General features: G+C 38.0%; 1 protein-coding gene across 5 annotated transcripts in view; it reads right to left on the bottom strand.

Annotated features, from left to right (window-relative positions):
- DLGAP1 (DLG associated protein 1) overlaps window positions 1-23,185 on the bottom strand; it is an 885,205-nt gene that overhangs the window by 751,787 nt on the left and 110,233 nt on the right. For all 5 annotated transcript variants that reach the window (XM_027068585.2, XM_053206118.1, XM_027068580.2 and 2 more), the window contains exon 2: window positions 14,379-14,525. The gene's annotated coding sequence lies outside the window, so the exon portion shown is untranslated. The remainder of the gene's footprint in view (window positions 1-14,378; window positions 14,526-23,185) is intronic.

Raw genomic sequence — 23,185 nt, 5'->3', positions numbered from 1 at the left:
TGTGATCAAGTGCTTTTACAGGGTGGATGAGGAAGACAGCAATCAGGCAAGACTGGGGGGCACTGGGGTAAGTAACGGTCCTGCTTCAACTTCCACTCCGGCAAAGTCTTCCTTGGAGATAGCCTCGAAACTGCCCTTCGCTCCCCTGTTATGACTGTGCCCTGGAGCACCATGGATTGGCAGAGAGGTCTCCAAGGACAAAATACAGCACTGACACAGCTCAGTTTTGAATAGAGTCAGCCTCTGCACAGCCCTCTGCCACTGCATTCTGTGTGCCTGGCTGCAGCCACATCCTGATACGCCAGGAGGGAGGTAAGGCACTAGAGCTGAACATTCATCGAGTTCTGGCTCTACCCTGTGGCCCAGTGATGATTAAATGATCAGGATCAACCTTTTCTAAGCCCTGTTGGTTACCCTGTACCACAATTTGGTCAGTAGATCCGTTACTTTCTCCCCCTTGTCCATATCCCTGCCGAGGTTCCAGTTTATGTAGGATGGGGATATTGTTTATTGCCACCCACACCCCCCTTCTAGGGATTCAGTGGGTTTAAAAAATTTGGGGGGGGGGTGCATTTTTTACTACCAGTCCCTCTCCTACCCCACTGATCTTACTGCATGACCTAACTCAAGCCTACTGGCTAGGTCTACACGGAGATACCCGAGACATGAGCTACCGTAAGCGGACACGACACTTTCCCAGTTTTACTCTTTATATACAAAATTTGAAAGAGCGTCAGAAATAAGGTACACGTTTACACTTTTCTGTTTTGTACATATGATCAGAGTCACACTATTGACCTTAGATTCCTTGCTGCTCTGCTCCATCACCTCTTAGGATGCCTGTTCATCCCTTGCCATTCAACCTCTGCCACTGACACATTCACGGGCTTAACCATCGTCATCTGGTACCATCTTTCAGAATCATAGAGTCTGCTTACTCGGACTGGTTTGCTCTAGTAACACTGGATGGGCCATGCCCAATCATAACATCACGTTAAAAGAGAGGCGTGGCCATCATATTAAAGTAGTAGCATATATATTTGTTAAGATACCATGGCACGTAATTGCCATTGAAAATGTACTCAATGTAGTTTCCTATATCATCTAAAAAATAAAGGAGTCTATTTCTTGCTCTATTTTACGCTCCTGAAGTTGAGATTGAAAGGATTGGAGGGAAAATCTGTTTTCCAGGGCTCCAAGGTCAGTTTTTCATGAATAATTCTTTCACTGTACTTACTGATACTAACAAGTCAGCAAGTTAACAAGCTCCCCCTACAGTGAATTGCATACTCCCTACTCACCTCTGATTTGATTCCCACTTCACAATCTCTCTTTTTCTCCCTCTCTCCAAGTGCAGAGATAGGATGGAGGGGGAAGAGCTGAAGAGTAATTAGAAATTGATCCCACAGATGATCAAACCCCAACTTTGACAGTTGTTTCAGTTGGGACCCTGTAGAACAGTGACTAAAATATATAACAAGAACTAAGAGTTGTCTTTGAAAAAGGAATAGCTCTCTGCTTATGAGCAAGTGGTATTAAAAAGGAAAGCCCTGGTTAAAAAGAAAACCTATCATAGCATCCTGACATGGTCAATGGCTCCAATACTTCCCAAGATTCTTTTTATCTCAGACATCACTAAGGTAACATTTCTTTGATGGCCTTGCCATCCTTCGTTCAAAGGAAAATTCAGGGCATTTCTACCGCTTCACACAGCACAATTTCCAAATCATTATGGAGCATAAGCGTTACTAAGCTATGAGCAACTGAGCCATAAAACCACACTGTGTGAAAGACAGGAGGAAATCTGAAAATTGTAACATACTAAAATCAAGCCCAATTCATGTGCAGGCAAAATTTAAAACAATGCATTAAGCCAATTCTCAATGAGCGTCTTGAAACTACAATGAGTACACAGAGTGTGGTTGCATTCCAAGGGTATCCACAGAATATAGTCACAAAGGCTTTCATGGAAGATACTAAAGTTCCATCTTGAGGCAAAGAAAACTGGTAAGAGAGCAAGGTCTGTTTTCTTTATTTTTCAAAAATGTCATTTTCAATTTGCAAGTTCCTTAAGAAAGGCCATCTATATAAGCCACTATATTTCAATAATAATAAAACCTCACTGTATTTATCTGCCTAAGATATTATATCTTAAACGTTTATGTTTAGGTCTCAAAGTATCTTATAGTCATCATTAATATCAAAACTATTTTACAGAGCTTCTGATTAAGATAGCATTGAATTTTTCATCAAGGTATATTTCAGAGTCTTTTTTGTGTTTTAACAAAATTCCTAACATCTGATTGCTTCACTAATAGTTACTGCTGTTATAAAAATTTAAAGTTATGAATGCATCATCTGTGGAACAGCAAAGAACACTGATAACCTATAATGCTTTTCTGAGTTTTTTTTTTTTAAACACGGTGCTGTATCGTCTTATTTTCTTCTGTATGATCAAATTTAAACATTCAGTGAGTATGTAACTTTGCTGTAAGTGCTAAGAATGCAAAGACTAAAAAGACCAAGGAGTGCACGGTCCAGTTTGGAAACCAAAACGAATAAACCTAGCACGTGAAATGTGTTAATAAGTAAATCACATGGAAGGTCCCAGGAGGAGAAATTGCTTTTACCTCTTATAGGTAGCTATCATAGATTGTTATGGAAAGATGGACATATTTCCACAAAGTCTGAAGATTTTGATAGAAATCAACCGGAACACAAGGTAGGGAAAGAGATTTTGTGAAGGCTCGATTAAATCAAAGGTGCAGCATTTCAAGGGACAGAACAAAAGGAGAACGAAGAGGAGATGGGCCATTTGTGTCCTTACATCCCTATCTGATTTCCATACTTCAGACAGTGCCACTCAAAGTTCCCAAGTAGGATAATCACATTTGAACTTCAGAAACAGAACTGCGCAGCAGCTGGATGAACTTTCAGCACCTCCCACTCAATCCACCTCCATCTTGGCCTTCTTCCCCTTCAATTCTGAGGCACATGCGTCCACCCCTTCTGTGGTCGCAGCCTGGGAATCCCCAGCGGGAATGTGACCCGTCTCTGGTCTCTTCTCCCTTCTTCTTTCAGCCTTGTTTTTGCCATGAACATTTCTGGGTAAGAATTCCGTTATCAAGTATTAGTTCAATTCCAGAAGGAACATTTTCCAAAAAAAATAATGGCAACACGGTAAAAAGCCCTAGGGGCATTCCCCCCTAAACATAGCATGCTTTGAAAGGTTGCAGTTATGGGAAAGAACGAGATAGAGTATTATTGCTCCTGTTTCCATTGTTTGTCCCTCCCATGATTTTAGAGCTGCTTGTGGCATTTTAGCTGGTGGGCTAGGGGAAGTGACCCCAACAACTCAAAACGTGGAAGAAAATGCCTCTTTGATGAGCTCTGTTTTTCTTTCTAGATGCATTCAAAATGAACAGCTAAACCGGACATACTTTTTCAAGGTTTGTTTGACTTAAATATATTTATTCTTTTATTATAGCTCAATAAATGCAATAGCCTGTCATAGTCTGGAGAATCTTACAATCCTCTTGTTCTCTTGAACACACCCCCACAGTACATTCTGACTCTCTTCTTAGCCAAAGTAGTAGCTAAAGAGAGTAGGAGGCAAATACATGAAGCCAGCAGATCTATCAAATGTGGGATTTCATCATCAATGGGTCTAAGTCTCCTCCATTTTCTCTCCTGTAAACGCAACCAACAGCTATGATTTTAATTCATTCTTGCCCTCATTTATAATGCATTAAAGTTGCCCTTTCCAAGCTCTAAAAAAATCTGTGGCAGAAACCCTAATTAAATTTTACACACACACATGCACGCACGCACACAAACAATACCACTGCAAAAAAAAAACCCAACCTCATAAGAATGAAATAGAAGACTGATGATGGAAATAACCAATGATTCTCAGATGTTTAAAAAAAGTAATTACCAGAACCATTGTATCTCTTACAATGTATCTATTGCACATTATGAAATTTAATGAAGCTCTTCTGGAGGCTAAAATAAACTTTTTAACACTTTTAATTCTAGGACTTTAGGATGGAAAAGTGGATATTTTTGAACAAACAGCCCTAGATACAATTTTAAAAATGGTTATTAACTTTGTCATCATTCATAAAAGTATTTGAAAAACCAGTATCAATACTGTTTTCTTATCTCAGTTTGAGGATTATGCAGTTGAATACAGAAATCTTTTTTTACAATTTTTTAATGTTTATTCATTTTTCAGAGAGAGAGAAACAGAGCATGAGTGGGGGTGGGGCAGAAAGAGAGAGAGACACAGAATCCCAAGCAGGCTCCAGACTCTGAGCTGTCAGCACAGAGCCCGACGACACGGGGCTTTAACTCATGAGCCATGAGATTATGACCTAAGCCGAAGTTGGAGGCTTAACCAACTGAGCCCCCAGGCATCCCCAGAAATCATTTTCAATGTAGAAAATCAATTCTTCATATTGTCAGCATTTGTATTCACTGTAAGCTTATAAATCTATGAGTATTAACATAAGTTAGTGGAAATAATTTACACAGGCTCAGTCTGTGTTAGCCCTAAGAAATATTACATATTTATAAGTATTATGATGTAGCATCAGGATTTTACCAGTTACTAAGCTTAGTGTTCATGGTTGAAAGCACTCAATCATTGAAAGTGGGAAGCAGCTGTGGCACAATACCCAGCAGCTCCAAGTCTGGAGATGGAAGCAATGGGTCCTGTCCTTTTAATTATGGTGAAAAACAAGACTCCTCCTTGAGTTGAAGATGAACTCCTTGAGAGTTTATCACTAGCAACTTCCAACTTCAAGTAGCCTGCAGCCCACAGATCACACTCACTTTAAAATCAGACTCTAAGAGAGGATACTAATGATTTCCAAAGCTGATAATATCCATCTGGACACCGAACACAGCTTTTGAGCATTCCAAGAAGAGCCAGAGCAGAACAATAGGTCATCTGAGGAAAATACTAAAGCAATTCAGTTCAATAATTGAAAATAATAATGAGAATTCAAAACCTGTTACAAGAACATTCTATATTTTACCGGTTAGGACATCCCTCGATTCTAGGTATTACATAACAAAGAGAGGAGGTAGCTGGGAATGAAATATACACTCTGAAACATTTTTTCATGAATATTTTATGCAGGAAACCCAGTATTTTCCAACAATTGTATTTGTCCAATGTTTTTCCCTCTTCAAAGTTGTAAGCAATCAAGAGCTTTTAAATTCTGGAATTTTTTATTCAATCTGGAAATCCAGTAATACATGTCACTCAAGATTGTAAATATAATGAACCATGCTTCTGGTCTCTGTAGAAAATCAAGTATTTCTATCTGTGCTTCAATGAAATATAAGCCACATACAATAAAATCATGTACAGCTTAGTATTTGGGAAAACAGATGCTTTTGTATCGACACCACTCGATCAGGATATAGAATATCCTTTGCACCTCAGAAAGTTCCCTTGTGCCCATGGTACCTGATACTCCACCCCACTCTCCATCCCCGTAGATCATTGTTCCGCTTTCTGTCCCTGCAGTTTCCTGTCCTAGAGTTTTCTATCAGCAGAATCGTACAGTATGCAATGCTTTGTGCTTGGCTTCTTTCGTTTTGTAAAATGAAGTTGAGATGTACGAAGATCTGTGAATTAATAATCTGTTCCTTTACAGAAGCTGATAGCATCTCATTCTATCCCTCTTCTACAGTTTGTTTACTGGCGGTATTTCCAGTTTTTGTTATAAAGCTTCCAAGAACACCTGAAACCAAGACTTTGTGTAAACTTGTGTTTTTATTTCTTTTGAGAGATACCTAGTGCTGGGGTCCTGAGACACAAGGAAAGTGCTTGCTTTACTTGATAAATTGCTGCACAAAGCAGTCATACATTTGCACTTGGAAGGTATGAGATTTACATTGCTCTGCCTCCTTCCCAGCATGTGTTATTGTCAGGCTTTCCTTTTACTCATCCCGCTGGGTGTGATTTCATCTGAGGTTTCCATTCACATGTATCTAAAGATGTTGAGCATCTCTTCATGGGTTCATTTGCTATTTCTTACATATTCTAGAGTGAAATGTCTACTCAAATAACTAGGTTAAGTTGTCGAGTTCATATGTATACTAAGCACAACATTGTATGTCTTTTACATAGGTTTTCCCAGTCTGTGTCGTGTCTTTTAATTTCCTAAGCAATGTATTATGAAGAACAATAGATCTTAATTTTTACAAGTCTAATGTATCATTTGTTTTCCTTCTTACAAGTGCTTTTTGCCTCAGCTAAAGTCCCCAAAATAATCTTTTACTTTCTTTCACATGTTGTGGATTGTATGTCTATCATCCAGATTGAATTGATTTTCTTTATATGTGATGCAATGATTGGGGTTTACTTTTTCCATATGGATATCCAATTCTTCCAGCATCATTTGTTGAAAACAGTAGCATTTCTGTATGAAATTGCTTTGGCTCATCCATCAGAAGTCAATTCACCATATTCGCAGACTTTTTTTTCATTGGCCTATATAAATATACTTGAACTCCACACTATCTTGATCAATGTAGTATGTAATTTTCAAATGTAGTATATGGTAACAGTTGAAATAAAATACTGTAAGCTTTTGAACTTTTTTACTAAAGTACTATTTTCTGGAACACCTGGGTGGCTCAGTTGGTTGCGCTTCTGACTTCAGCTCAGATCGTTATCTCACAGCTTGGGGGTTTGAGCCCCGCATCGGGCTCTCTGCTGACAGCTCAGAGTCTGGGGCCTGCTTCAGATTCTGGGTCTCCCTCTCTTTCTACCCCTGCCCCCCTCCTTGTGCTTTGTCTCTCAAAAATAGATAACCATTGAAAGTTTAAAAAAATCTATTTTCTTTGGGGGTGCCAGGGTGGCTCCGTTGTATTCAGATTTATTTCTTCATGGCTTTTTAATTTAAAAACATTTTTTAATGTTTATTTTTGAGAGAGAGAAACACAATGTGAACAGGGGAGGGGCAGAGAGGGAGACAGACTACAAAATTGACTCCAGGCTCTGAGCTGTCAGCACAGAGCCTGACATGGGGCTCGAACTCACGACCCGGGAGATCATGACCTGAGCTGAAGTTGGACATTTAACCCCGTGAACTGCTGAGGCGCCCCACCTCCTGGTTTTCTTTGGGGAAAAAAAATCAAAGGACCAATAAAGACTTGGAATAGTACTACTGCAAATTTCCATTAGTTAGAGAAAGTGAAAACTCAAAGGAACATGTTTTAGAAAGCATTCTTAAGCTCCTGACTCAGAGGCAGGTGTGAAAGTGAGAAATGGTGTTTTAGTGATTGTAATCGCTGTAATTTCAGGCTTCTTGCCCAGCCTGCCCCAAGAAGACAGGGAAACCCCTGCACTCTTTTGCATTTTATATGCCTACAGAGTTGATCCTTTGTAAAATGCAATTTGATGTTCGCCTGTAGGACTTGAAGCTGTGAAGACACTTCCCCGAAGGCAGATTAGGGGCTTTTTGCCAACACTTTTGCAAACAGAGGTCAAGAAGCTTCCAACCATCATCACAGCAGAAGGACTCGTTGGCTACATAAAGTAATAGGGAGATGCTTCAGCAGCAACATCAGGAAATTCAGAAATCAAAGGAAATCCACATGTTTCAAGTTGCTCCATCAAGAACTTGAGTTATCCCGTTTCTTTCCATCAATTTGTATGAAAATGGCATTCATCTGCTAACACTAAAAACGTCAATTGATACTTAAGTTGTTACAGATGAAGACATGAAATTCACTTATGTATTCAGTTAGAAACGGTGTTTTTCATGAATGGGTGGCATTGATATAGGGACTCAAAGGATAGGAATTTTTTGTTTGCTGTTTAATCTGAGGATGTGGTCAAATTATCAAAATAACCACAAATTCTTTCCTTCTCTGTATTAATAGTGAGGTCACAGATCCTCCCCTCCAAACGTCTGTTGCTTTGGCCAGTGCAACAACAGCAGAAGTGTTATGAGCAGAGTCTTGGACAGTGACTGTGCACTGGACCTTTTCCTCTGGATCCTTTCAATACCCAGTGTCCCTGAAAAGAGGCTGAGGCCATCCTGCTGGAGTTGACAAGTACATGGTCCCAATTACCAGCCAACTGCCAGATCTGTTAGTGATGCAGTCTAAGGACTAGCAATTCCCAGCTGACTCTCTAGCTGATCTCAAATCCATGACTAACCTAAGATCAACAGAACCTCACCCACAGCAGCAGAAACTGGAGTTAGATAAATGGTTGTTGTATTCAGCCATTAAATTTGGGGTGGTTTATTAACCATCAACGGTTGAGTGATACACGATGTGAGCGTGATATGGCTTTAGGTAGGCGGAAAGAACTTTGTAGATGAGAATATTAATTTCAGCACAGCTGGAAGGACAAAAGGAGAATGGGACTAAGAGCAGGTTCTTACATTTCAGTCAATTTGACGGAATATATGAAATGTCATACCTCTAATTAGATTACTGGGTTTACGTTCAACCCAGACCATTTGAGATGACAGACCAAGAAAGAGATCCAGAATATGTCCTGTCCCTTATCTTGGCCCATTATGCCTCTAGGTTCAAGACCGGTTCAAAACAAGAGTTGAACTGGGTTGAGATATTGGAATGAGACCTAAGAAATATGTTTTTGGAGATTCAAGCATTTGTTTTCATTAAGATAATCTTTACGGCCATGTAAATCTGTTTTCATTTTGCTAAGCTTACAAAAAGCAGTAAGAAGTTTATTTAAAAAAAAACTTGCCACTAAACTTTTCTTACTTTTTTTTTTTATCTCACAGTGCACAAACTATCATTTTTCTCCATTGGAAAAAATAAACCCATAATTTTGCTTTTAGATACAGAGTCAGATTGTAAAAAATTGATAGTTGTTGTAACTAGTTACTGATAGTGATGGGTCTCATCAAAATGGCCATAATGTATCTTGTTAACAGTCCTATATAGGAGCTAAAGTTTCCATTCATTTGCTTTTTATTTCTACTGAATTTCTAGGAGTTAATTAATCAGAGTATCATTTTACTCTTACCCCCCTTTCAGATCACGGTCAAAGAACCCTTCACAGGGTTCACTATTTACAACTATTTCACTATTTCACTATTTACAACTTCAGTCTCTTTCAGTTTTACTATGGGTTTCATAGAGAGTGGTGCTCACCTTCTTTATGGGACTTCCCTCGGTGAATATTTGCACTTGCATTGAATGATGTCTGTCTTCTTCATGGATTTGTAAACTCCTTGAGAGGCAAAGACCAAACATCTTTAGACTTGGCAATTTATTCTCGGCATGGAGCTCAGTGTCTGGCATCTAGCATTCACTGAACCAATATTTGTTGAGAGGATGAAGTAATAAAGAGCGATCTCTTTAGCATGCATGCTGTCTCAGTTTAAATGCTAACAATGCCAAGTGCTGAGGTAAATTTATTCCAGTGAGATGCAACAGTGGGGGCACCAAACAGGAAAAAAACAAAACAAAACTTTTAAGAATCAAGAAATGGAACGGCTAGGTGGAACCAAAGCTGGGTGGTCCACAGGGAGAGATGGGTTTAGAGAGGGGGTTAGGACACCAATCATACGGGGCCTTCCAGGCCCAGGTCAGAGCTCAGAGTTTACTCTGAGTGCAACGGGAGAGGCTGCAGGGATTCAACAGGGTAATGATGGAACGTATGCTAAGATCGTCCTTGGCTGCTGTGCCAGCAGTGGAGTGAAGGGCGGCAGGGGTGGGAGCTAGGAGAGAAGTCAGGCACTCTAAAGTAGGGAAGATTTTGACCTCTTGAGGTTCATGCTACAGATATGGAAAAAAGTGGATAATTTTGTGACATTTTCTTGAGGATCACTAGGCTATGTTTGACCGATGAGAAGAGGAATCGAGCTATTTCCCTGGTTTCTGTCCTGAGCAACTGAGTGGGTGGTGTTCCATTCACTGACACACAGAGTCTATGGATGGGATAGAAGGGGCATGAGTGGAGGCATGGAGACAATAGCATCATGTGGAAGCATTTAAGTGAAACTTTAAAAGTAAACAAGATGGAAATTGGACATACCATGCAGGCACTAATACAAAGAAAGCCGGAATAGCTTCAGTAAGGACAAGATTTTAGAACAAGAGATATAACAAGGGTAAACAGAGACTTTTCAGTGGTAAGTCAATTCATCAAGACGACCTGACTGTCCTTAATGGATCTGCACCTATTAACAAAGCCTCTTATCACAGGGGGTGGTATGTGTTAGAACCCAAAGAGAAATGGACAAGCCCACAGCTATAGTCGAGAAACACAGTTTTTACAGGCAAACGGATGCTTCTTATAAATTATCTTTCCTAATCACACATGCTAATGAATTCACTCCAGTTTCTAATTTGTATTATGGAATATACATAATTCTAACCGACTTCTTTAGAACTGCTAAAATTATAGCATCCTAATTCTTCCTGGCTTAAAATTTCTCTGATACCAGTGCCAGGGATTTCCAAATCTTCATGACTCAATAATCCAACATGAGTATTATTTAACAAAAATAAAATACTGAATGTCAGTATTTACTATTTACTGTGAATGCACATGTTCTGTCCATGAAAAACACAAGTTACTTCAGGCTTCTAAGTGTGATGTCAAGCCCACTAAAAATCCTTAACTTTGGAATTTTTTTTTATTAAAAGATTGGAAAGACTTTCACATTTAAAATTCTCACATTGAAAGGTTTCCATGTTAACACCTGTGGTAATAGCATCATTCACATGTACCATTTTTATAGAGCCTTAAAATTCTAGAACACTTCCAGAAACATTATCTCACTCAATTCTCACAACTCAGTAAAGTTGTTTCAGGAAACAAAGTGTATTTCAAGAGGCCAAAAAACTAAGGGGCCTTAAGTCACAGCTACCTGGTCTTCCGACTTCATGTCCGCTCTTTCCTTCCCACAGACTTAGTTTTTAGGGCAAATTTAACAAAATAGAAGGTATTTGTGCACCCACATTATTCTTCTTGGCCTGCTAACCCTCCATACTTTCTAATTGTATTGTCAGATTTTCAATACACCCAAGTAGACCTTAGTAAATTTTCCAAGAAATAGACAAAACATTTTGCTATTCCTAGACAAAATTGACTTCTACAAAAAATAAAACGTAAAAGGACAATTCACTAGACCTCAGTCTTCTTGAAATCCTATTATAGAAGTGAACCTAAATAAGGTTATGTATGCAACGGCTCTTCTGGAAAAATGTCTAGAGTATTTAAGACAGTCGACGTTTCAGTGTTATTTAACAGCTAAGGTGTACCTAAATGTTTCATGAATATCATCTAGTTAATTCCAGACCTGTATGGAATTCTATGTTCTTTCCAGTCAATTCGTACCAAGAATTATGAATTACTGTTATCCATATACTTTCAGGATGAGGGGATACTAATAACATAAGGAAAACGTGAATAAGGAGGAAAAGTATCCATTTTCTTATAAAGTAGAAATAAGATTGAATAAGAATATACGCTCAGTACAAATGACATATTATACGTTTTGAAAAAACAAGAAGATTTAAGTACTAAAAGCTTTTTGTCCCTGCGATTGCCCCAACAACTGAAATTCAACAAGACAATTGTGTTATCCTTGGATTCTGCCGTAAACAATACCAAGTATGATTAGGTATTGACTTAATAAAAGGTCATAGCAATTAAAGTTGGCTTGAAGTCTCTATTAACCACCAGTATCAACCAAATGTTTAGTTTCCTTCAAAACACTGGAAAATAGAACTTTTCTTCTTAGGAACTGTCCTGGAATATCCTAGACGTATGTAATGCGACACCTGAAGTTTTCCCTTAGACTTTCACCATCCTTCAATCTACCCCTATTTCTACTCCTACCCAAAAATCAAAGCAGATACTGTAGGAGAAATAGGACAGACCACCTAGAAACTTTTCCAAAGCGGTACTGATGTTCTTAACACTGCCTAGTTCCATCAGACCGAAAACAGATTTTGGGTCCTAACACTGAAGGCAACTTTTTTTTCTTGAAGAGCCTTTGACAGGAGAGTAAAGTGGAAAACATGACAAAATAAAAGGTAGTTTTGAAATTAACTGGTATAGATTAGTCTCAATGGCCACTCTACCCACACTCTACGCCTCTGCGCATTTCTTGGGGGTGTGACCTTGAGCAAGTCGCTGAATTCCTTGATCGTCATTTTATCGGGAAATGAAACGGCAATACGTACTGCATATAAAGTCAAAACTTCAGCTGGAGTAGGTAGTGCAAAGTGAAGGTGTCCTGGTTACTTCGTAGTTTATCATTTCACAGATTCAATAGCTTAGGTCATCAGGTGCAAGAGTAAAATGTTATGGATGAAATGGCCCAAATCTGCTATTAAGAATCATTAAAATGTGAAGCAATTTAAAAGAGAAGTCGTATAGTTCCCCCTGGAAAGAATCAAATTTGGGAGTTTTAAAAGCAGTTGTCCTTGGAGGTAATTTGGTCACATCGCAAAATGAGATTTGCATTCAAACTGGAGTTATTATATTCTATGGGCACAAAGTGATGAACATAATGAATCATGTTCAAGATTTAAAGCATGACCTGAGATCTTGCATATATTTCTGTTTTGTTAAAAATTCTGTAGAAAATTCTGCTTCAAGTTCCGTCAACTAAAGACAACATCGGTGATCATACCAGAGGTGGGTAAGAATGTATTTAGGAAGAATAATTACAACAATAGCAGCCAATAGCAGTATCAGTAATAGCTCACATGCGTGGCATGTTTCTGTGTCATACACTAGGTCTCATTTAATATTCACAGAACATATTATGGGTAGATATTCTGTTGTTCTCATTTCAAACATGAAACTATTCGGAAGTAAGGTCATTGACCCAATATCAAGACCCACTACAAAGCGGCAGATTTGAAATATCAAGCTTAAATTATCAGTGACCTTCAGAAATTTAATACATGCCAGATTTTTAAAAACTTCTACTCTTGAAAAATATAATAATGTCCTCCTATGGTTGACTAGGGAAGATGAATGAATATTTGCGGTAGGAGAATTTACAAATGAGAAATTTAAGCCCTCCAAGAAGACAGTATTAAGATCAGGGATGAGTAAACCTACAAAAGCCCTGACAAATGTTCGCACAACCAGGTAGTATAGTCATTTATTGAACGCTCAATGTGTACGTCCAGTACTAAGCGCTCTTCGTAAATTAGCACTTATAATTTTCACAACTAGTCCAGAAGAAGTCATGGCCAAAAGGTGGCATAGTCAGAGTTCGAACCACAGATGCTCATTTGGTTCCAAAGCCCATGTTCTCAGCCACCGTGCTATGATCAAGGGCCTTTACATACCTTCAATCTTGCCAGTTTCCATTTATTAGGTTTTGTTCACTAGGAGACTTTTGGGACATCCCTTCCCCACATTGTATATAAGACACTTGAAAAGTTGTTACACATTGCAGGTGAATATGCATTCCAAGAGGTCTGGTCCCGAATCTTCTACCTGAATATTCAATGTCTTTCCTTTTACATCTAGGAGTACTGACTTACCTGGAATCTCAGGTATTTGAGATGCAGAATAACCTGTATGCCTGAGAAGCAAAACCTTTGGACAACTTGTAATTCTCAACATCTACCCACCCAAGACAAATTCATGTTATGGCCAAAGCACCATTTTCATCACGTAGCTTGTGTCCTCATGGTACCCACTAGAGTGTCCTTCTAAGAGACGGCCTGTCACTTTTGGTCATTTAATTCATCACCCTCCAGGACTGCCTGCAGTAACTACTCCACTCTGATTCAACTTTACCGTCTTTTTTCAATTCCAGGTCTGTTTTGCTGATTAAGCCCAACTGGAGTGACTGGCAATTTAGTATATTGAAACAGAAGATTTTGATGTTGAGCAAAAGATATACGGAAGTGAACTCACATGGATTTGAAGTACAGGTAAAGGAAGCTCACAGTTAGGGAAGGATTTGCATAAAGATAATCATAATAGGTACATTTTCATCATAACCCATTTCAAGGAGATAGCCTCTCCAATTTACAGTCATTTTACAGCAGTAAAAATAATGTAGATTATAGCAATTACAGGTTTCATAAAACTGTATTGCTGTTATATTTTACAAGAATGCTTGCGTTGAAACTCCCCTTGTACTAAATGCTAAGTCCCTATACTTTACGTAAGTAATAAAAATAACTTTAAGTACATCAGCATATGCTTAGCTAGTAATAAACATTTCAATCCATATACCCATGTTTTTTTGCGGTAGCCTATTTTTTCCCATCCAACATGTGTCTGGTTATTTAACGTAACTCTCCCATTTCTAACAAGGCAGAAAGATTTCAGAGCAGCTCATGAGGTCAGATACTACCTGCCAAGAGCAAACATATTTTCAAACTCTTACCTGATCTCAGTGAGATGAGCGTGATCTGTTCCACGACCCCATTGACGTGAGTCAACTGGATGTGTGCTGGTCCCTTCCAGAAAGTGTACCGGGAAGAGGGATGAGCAATGACCACTGAAGGTGCTCCAAAGCACCATTCACAAAGTCCTGAAACACAGATGGCGACAGAAAACGAACACATATCTGTTAAAGCTGTGTAGTTACTTTTTCAATATTACACTTACTTGTCAAACCACATGAATACCAGCCTCATCGTATCTTTTCAGCGTAATTCATTGGCAGGCTAACCTACTCATCAAGAATGTCGGCTCTGGGTCCAACGCCCAGACTTCATGTCCCATTTCAACCACCCACCTCCCTCTTGGACAAGCTGTGGACACCTTCTGCAGATGACTACGAAAGGAACAAATTAATAAAGGTGCTTTCAACAGTGGCTTAGTAATGAGTAGTTATTTCCCTTCCCTCATGTTTCTCCTTTTCTCAGCGAAAGAAAAAGAGAACACTCGTTTATTGAGCATGTAATATAAAGCAGTGGGTGGTACTTTTTAGAAATTCTTACTTCATCTTCAGCTGACTTATTACTTCTCTTTTGCAAATAAGGAACCCAAGATTCAGGCAACTGGTAATTTATCCAAATTACACAACAAGACAGCAGTACAACTGGGACTGAAGCCATGTCTGTCTGATTTTCCAAAGCCTTTGCTGCTTCTGAACTCCCATGTTGGAAGAGTGATTTGGAATATTTTGATGCTATCCATAGCAAAGAGCAAATATATCAAACTTAGCTGTTACTATTGGTTTCATGAAAAATACTAATTTTCATAAACTTGCCTTAAGTTTACACCAAGTTTTACGAGATAGAGTGCAACTGAAATTAGCCAATGAAACTCAGCATGTGAAACACATGAGACCATTCAAAGACATTTTTCTACTTAATTATCATGAAGGGGTGGTTTATACTAACGTTTACTACCATGGAAAGATAATGGACAAAAGACAACTTTTTCAAATTACTTATCAAATTTACAGGACAATTAAGGCTATATACTAAGTCAATTTGATATTTTTTTCATTATAATAGTAGTATCTTTATTAGAAATCTGAATACAATAGAAAATAAAAACATTTAACCTATTTCCACCACCTCATTATAGCCCTTGCTAACAACATGGTATATTATTTTCCAGACTATTTTTCTAAGGTGAGCTTTTTTCCTACACATGTAACAATACTGTATTGTTTACTTACTCAATATGAACAAGCAGTTCGTATTAACTCAATATGAACAAGCAGTTCAAGGTTTTAATAGTTCATAAATATTTTATTAAATAATGTATTATACACTTTACATAAAGTTTCACTTTTTTTATATTATGGAACACTGATGTGTAATCCCTTATGACAACACCAGACTCCAACAATTCTCTTAAGGATTTTCCTAATTCTTATTTGGTAGGAAAATCACATCTGACCTGAACTGACCTGAAGCCACTATTTACAATGCTCAATATGAATATTCTTATAATTTACAAAGAAAGTATTAATGGGTTTAACTATGGGCCCTTCCCCAGAACACCCTGGGGGGGGGCATTATATCATATGGCCTCTATATATTTCATATTGCTTTTCTAAAATCTAACAAAGTCTGATTTCTGAAAACTTTAGAATTTTTGATGAGCAGTTGCAGACCTAAAATAGTAACAGGGTCTCACGTGGGGCTTAGCATTTGCCAGGCATATTGTTTTAATTGCTTTACGTATAAAAATCCTCCTAATACCCTGACAAGGTAGGTACTGTAATTAACCTCATCTTACAGATGGGCACACTGAGGCACAAGGAGCCTCAGTAACTTGCTTGATTTTACATCAATAGGAATGACAGAACCACAGCCTTAATCCGTATAGTCTAACTCCAGCATCCAAATTCTAAACCAACGTTCCTAACCACTGGCTTCGCTTGCAGAGGTAGAATCACCAGATCGACCAGCATGTGCAAGATTGCAATGTATATTCGCAGGCCGTCTTCTTAGAGCATGGTATTTGTGCTAGTCATGACACAGAACGACAAGCAGTTTGATTTCATTACTGTCACTGGATGTAACTTTTACTTTTTTGGTATTTGGCAGGCAAAGAAAATGAACTTCCTGGTTGGCTTTGATTTTAACTTGCTTTTTTGTGATGGTAAAGATGAAAATGTTTGCCCATATTTGTTATCCCGTTTGGTTTTCCTCCTTTCAATTATGATTGCACACCCGTTGCCTAGAGTTACAACTGTCTACTGGTATATTTCAGTTCCTTGGGCGCACCTGATGGCCTCCTCCAAGATTGTCACTATGTTGTCTGCTGGCGCTATTTCACACCTGCGGGAGAGACTTTGTAGCTCCGAGGCATGTGCATCTGGAAAAACCCAATCAACCCAGAGGGGCCTGACTTCCTACCCTACCTGCTCCCCACCCCTCTCTTTCATCCCTCCTTACTTCCCCAATCTCCTCCATTCACATGGCAACTGCTGGGATGAATGACTTGGAATCCCTTGCCATGTTCTCCCAGGAGGACTCTGGCTGCAGCTTCTCCTGAGCCAGCAACATCCCACATCTGTAACACTGCTTGGTGCCTTTCAACAACTCCAGTCTGAAGTTCACGCCTTCCAGCTCTATACTGTTTTGCCCATTTTTATCACCTACCACCACCATCGGCATTCTTCATTGTTTGCTTAGGGAATAAATTTTCATTGTTCCATGAAGAACTCATCCAATATTCCCATCTTCTGGTATTAGCTCATCACCTCTGCCAACGTTTGGCTTTAGAGAGGAGAAGGCAAAGCAATGTCTCCTGAAATCCTTTTCAAAAACCTATCAAATTTCTAGCAACATAAGCTGGAGAGGAGACTAATGCAACTATTTTTCAGCCAGTCCTACATGCATGTGTGTGTGTGTGTGTTTGTGTGTGTGTGTCTGTGTGCGCGCGTGCCTATGCACGAGCGAGACATTTATTATTCTAACAGTATGTAAAACTACTGTTTGTTTTATGTCATCATTAATATTTGGGATTTTCCGTCTTTTTCATTTAGTTATCTTAGTGGGCATATCGTGGCATTACACTGTGGTTTCAATTTGCCTTTCCCCCATGAAAAGTGAAGGTTTTAAAAATGTTTGACTCTGTGGATATTACCTACTGTGAAGTTTCAGTTCAAAGTTTCAATTCAATACGGTGTCCACTTTGTTATTTCAGTTGTGGACTTTCTTTATATATTCTGGTTAAGAATCTACTGTGTGTGTGTGTGTGTGTACATATACATACATACACCTATGTATATGTGTGTGTATATATATGCACATATGTGTGTATGTATGTGTATATATATGGTATAACCTTGGATTGTAACCTCTCCTGAAAGTGTTCCATGAGACGAGGAAACATTTCTTATAAATTTTAGGTTGATAATGAGGTCTTGCAATACAAGTAGTACATGATGCTAAATGTCACATGATCACAACTGAGCCAATGGTTCTTGAAATTTGATTTGATTTATGAGTGCTTTGGATTACCAACCTGTTTCTGGAGTGAATTATGCTCACAAACCAAGGTTTTACTGTAATTAGCATCATTCATATTTACTGTCAGTATTTCACTCTCAATGAATTTTGGTTGAGTAAGAATCTTTTAGTTTTCCATTGATAATTTGTCTTTTAAGGTTCATGTTTTCTTAGCTCTTATTTTGGGAAGATTTGCCCAGTCCAAGGTCATGGAAATATTCTGTTTCCTTATAGTGTTTTATTATTTATCTTTTACATATAGATTTACGCTCCATCTGAAATTGGCCTTTGTGTATGATTTAAGGCAGGAGGTGAAGAATCATTTTTTTCCCCATATGTATACACCACTGACCCATACCATGTTTTCCCTAATAAACTGCAATTTCATTTTTGTCATAAATATTGAGTCCATGTTTGTGTCACCTTTTTCTAGATCCTAACCATGATCCATTTGTCCACCTTTGTGACAATACCACCCTGTTGTAGTAACTCGAACATTATAGTCTTGATATCTGGTTATTTGCATCTTCTGTTTTGTTTTTAGATCACATCGGTTATTATCTCTTTTCCACAAAAAATTTACAACCAGTTGGTTATTTTCCAAAAAAGAAGTCTTTCGTGATATAATGTTATCACATTTTTTTTCTTATAGTGAAGTATTTTCATTAGGAGCAATGAAAAAATTTTAACAAATTGAATTTCTATCTCAAAAGTCAATGGACAATAGATATGGGAAGAACTAAGAGCAGAAGCCCAAACTGATCAGAGAATCAGAAAACAGTAGCCTAATGAAGGAATTAAGACTTTTTTTTTTAACTGTAACAAAATATACATGGCTATTTTGACCAGAAAAACAAAGAGGAAAGGCAAAAAACTATGCAAATTAAGAAGTGACGAGGAATTAACTTTTAAAAAAGGTAAAATAAAAGAAAATCATAAGGGTCTATTCTACAAACATCTAAAGCTTATAAAAGACATCTTTGCTTTCAGTTTTAAAATCTAGATGAAGTGCACAACTTTCCAGGGAACCACATAGTACCAAAATTGACCCCAGAGAGGCAAAGTTTCAAGAGATCATTTTCCATAGAAGAAACGGAGAAAGTTATTAATGATCAGTCTCATAAAAACAACGGAGCCAGACAGTGTCACAGGTGAATTCCAAAAAATATTCAAAGACCAAATAGTCCCAACGCTCTATAAATTGTTCCAATTGTTCCAACACACTGTAAATTGAAAGTGAAAGAACACTTCTGTTTAAGTCCGTAAAATGTTGGTACCTCAACTAAGAACTGTGTTCAAAAAAAGACATTTTATGAAATTCATAGACCAATATTGTCTATGAACATCAACACAAAGGTACTAAATACAACTTTACCCAACAGAAAATAACAGCACATTAAGAGACTAATGCATACAACCAAGTATGTTTTATTCCAGAAATGCAAGGTTGGTTCATATTAGGAAATCTACTAACATGCTATGCCATAGTTATGTCCATACATGCTTTAATGAAATTTCAACATTCCCTCATTATAATAACTACTCAAGAAAATAGGAGAGGGCATGGAGATGAAAACTATTTATACTCCTCAGTTCTAAAACCAGTATCTTACTTAATGGGAAGACTTTAGAAGCATTTCTATCCAGACGCGAAATAGGGGGAAGATGCACATTCTCTCCATTATTATTCACTGTTGTCCTGAAAGTATTAGCAAAAGGAATGAGACAAAAAAAAAAATCAATCAATTAAAGGTAGAAGATCTGAGAAGGAAGGGTGAAACTTTCTACTTATGAATGATTTGACACTTGGAAAATGCTATAGAATCAGGAATAGTACATCAAATAAGTTAGTGTTACAAATAACAGAATTATGACATTAATACTCGGAAATATTCTTCATGGTTATCGCATTATAAATTAATATAGCCACACTGAAAGGGAGAGGAATGAAGAGAACTCATCTAAGTGACTTTTGAAACAGTGTTTTGCTTGCTTACTTTAAGGCTACACACATATTGTACTGTAGCTCAAGATTTACTTTTCACAGTGCTATCAAATTGTGTTTTAAAGTACTTCATGTGTGTTTATAATAATTAAACCTATTGATGATAATGAGAATGAGGTTTCTCGTTGTTAAAAATCACTAGTGACGGAGGGAAGTTTGCCAGAATGAACCCTGTTATGTTGGACTAGAGTCAGATATATCAATGAAATCACAATGACGTATGTGCATATACACACTACTAGATATAAGATAGATATGTGTACATGCTTCTTTGTATATACACACGCGTAAGTCCTATCTCCATCAGGTGAGAGAGGACCTAGAAACAACGGCAAAGATCTAGGTCCTAGGTGTGCTCACTGATCTTGGTTTCCAAGTACCCTTCTTCAATAAAATGAACCAACAATCCTTGGAGACACCGTCGATTTCAGGAATGAGGCAGAGAGGAGATGAAGGGAATGGGGCAAGAAAAGCCAGCAAGATCTTGTCATGACAGTAGGGAAGCCAATGCTCCAAATTTGGTGGCAAGCCCAAGGACTAGAGGAGCCAGCTTTCTGAAAGAGCTCCCAGTGGCCAAACCTAGAATAAAGTGAATAACAATGAATTGTATCTCTTGGAATAAATAAATATCCTTGAGTCTATACTACAAATAAGCAATTGCATGAATAAAGAGGAGATAGCTTATTCTTGAAGTAGAATTCAAAGCAATATACAAGGAATGATGCAAATATAGTATTATTTTTGGGGGGCACCTGGATGGCTCATTCAGTTAGGCATCTGACTCTTCATCTCCACTCAGGTCATGATCTCACCATTCATGGGATCGAGTCTCACATTGGGCTCCTTGCTGACAGCACAAAGCTTGCTTGGGATTCTCTCTCCCTCTTACCCTGCTTGTCTGTGTGCGCCCTCTCTCTCTCTCTCTCTCTCTCAAAATAAATAGACATTTAAAAAAAGATTCGGTGTCTCACAAACATCAGAGTAATAATTACTGCAGAAGCAAGCACCACTGATAGAGGCTGATGTTACCAGGGAGGAGTATATGGGAACACAGGATATTTGAATAGTCTAAAACTGTTTCCCCATAAGATACTTATTAAGTACAAATTTATATATATTATATATATATATACAAAAATTATATATATATATAAATAATACACACACACACACACACATATCATTTGTAGTGGGGAAAATTGACAGATTCCACCTCAATCAAGCAATCAAATTCACTATCACCAGGAATGAAACATGTCAACATTACATAACTCCTGACATGAGGCACTGAGATCGCTTTATCACTTCTGAGGTGTTCTTGCCAAAATGAAGAACCTGAACTTAATCACAAGGAAATGTCAGACATACACAAATTGAGGGCAATTCCCCAAATTGAGCAGCCAGCACTCTTCAAAAACATCAAGGTCATGAAGATACATGAAGTTTAAGTTTCCCCGCATCAAGGGAGGATAAAGAGAGTTGACAGCTAAATGCAATGCATGATCTTGGAATGGATCCTGAAGTACAAAAAGGACATTTGTGGCACCATCAGGAAAATTTAAAGAAGGCTTATGAATTGTATCAATATTAATTTCATCATTTCATAATTACACCAGTTATTACATAAGATGTTGCTATTTAGTGAAGCTGGGTGATGGGTTTTTGGAACTCTTAGTAATACTTTGCCAAATGTTTTGAAATTCAACTTGCTTCAAAATAAAAGTTTAAAAACAATACTTGTGGAGAAGACTAGCACAACTCAAAAATAGATGAAAGGAACAAATACAGAAATCAATTGAGTTGAAACCAGGTATATAATGGAAAAACCCAAAAGCTGTTTCTAGAAACTCTTAAGACGTTAAGAAGACAAAAGTGAAATTTAGCAGTATCACATGAAAATAAGGACATCTTGGGGCTCAGTCAAGTAAGCGTCTGACTGACTCAGGTCATGATCTCACGGTTTTTGGGTTCGAGTCCCATGTAGGGCTCTGTGCTGACAGCTCAGAGCCTGGATCCTGCATCTCCTTCTATCTCTGCTCCTCCCCCACTCAGGCTCTGTTTCTCTCTCTCAAAAATAAACATTAAAAAAGATTTTTAAAAGAAAATAAGGGTATCTCTGCAGTAAATGTCAGAAAAAAACTTTATGCCAATAACTTACAATATAGGACAGAGTCAAGAAACGCAGCCACACATATATAGCTACCTAACTGATGACCAAGATGCCATTGCAATGAATGGGGAAAACAATGAATTGCATCTTTTCAGTAAATGGTGCTTGATAAATTGCAAATGCATGTGCAACAAGAAATGAGCCTTGACCACTTCCCTCACACTTTGCCCAAAACATAAAAATAATGCCAGATGGATTGTACACTAATATGAAAGGTAAAGTGAGATTGCTTCTAGAAAAATGGCTCCAATTACAAAAACCTGGTGTTAGCAGATAGAAGTGAAATTTACACGTGACTGGTCCCGTGTAAATTGGTGCAATTACTTTTAAAAGATTGTATAGCTGAAGTTGAACAAGTAAATGCAGAGCCTTTGATCAGCAATGGCCCCTAGGTGTATCCTAGGGAATGACCATGTTCGTGCACCAAAAGATGTGAACCAGAATCTTCATAGCTTTTTTACTCAGGAAAACCACCAACCGCCAACAAGGAAAATGCTCATCAATAATAGAACTCATTAATAAATTATGCTGTATTTGTTCAACAGCTCTCCAGCCACCAAGGATATTAAAATATTGTTGCCTGCAACCCCATCAATCCTACAGAGATAACATGGAGAAATGGAAACAAAAATCAAGCACAGGGTATTGCATTTATATAAAACTGAAAAAAGATTATTACCATGAATTTATAGTGGAAAAATGCATCATAGCGATTAATACATCTGGAGGTATTAATTAGCAAGTATGACAAGGGAGTACTTTGGACTGGTGCTAATCTTCTGTGCATTTATGCTAGTGGGCTCATGCAAGTATAACCCAGCACATCTCATGTTCAGAGTGCACACTTAAGATTCATGTGATTTACTTTGTGTAGGTTATGATTCAGTCAAATTTTTTTCCTGAATGTATCCTTTTGTTTTTTTCATTGTTGAAACATGCCATAATCTCAGAGCTTTCCGAAGGATGCACTTAAACCCAAGTGTTAATTTCTGAGAATATATTCTTCCCTAAAATAACAGAAGGAAGGAAAATCATTTTTTTTAATCTTTCAATCCCTTTGGTGAGAATGGATTCTTTAGTTATCTGTTTACTGCTTT

This window comes from Acinonyx jubatus, chromosome D3, assembly GCF_027475565.1.
Source record: "Acinonyx jubatus isolate Ajub_Pintada_27869175 chromosome D3, VMU_Ajub_asm_v1.0, whole genome shotgun sequence".
In the NCBI taxonomy this organism is placed as follows: Eukaryota; Metazoa; Chordata; class Mammalia; order Carnivora; family Felidae; genus Acinonyx; species Acinonyx jubatus.
The sequence above is the reverse complement of the archived record's forward strand: the minus strand, read 5'-3'. Positions and strand labels throughout refer to the sequence as shown.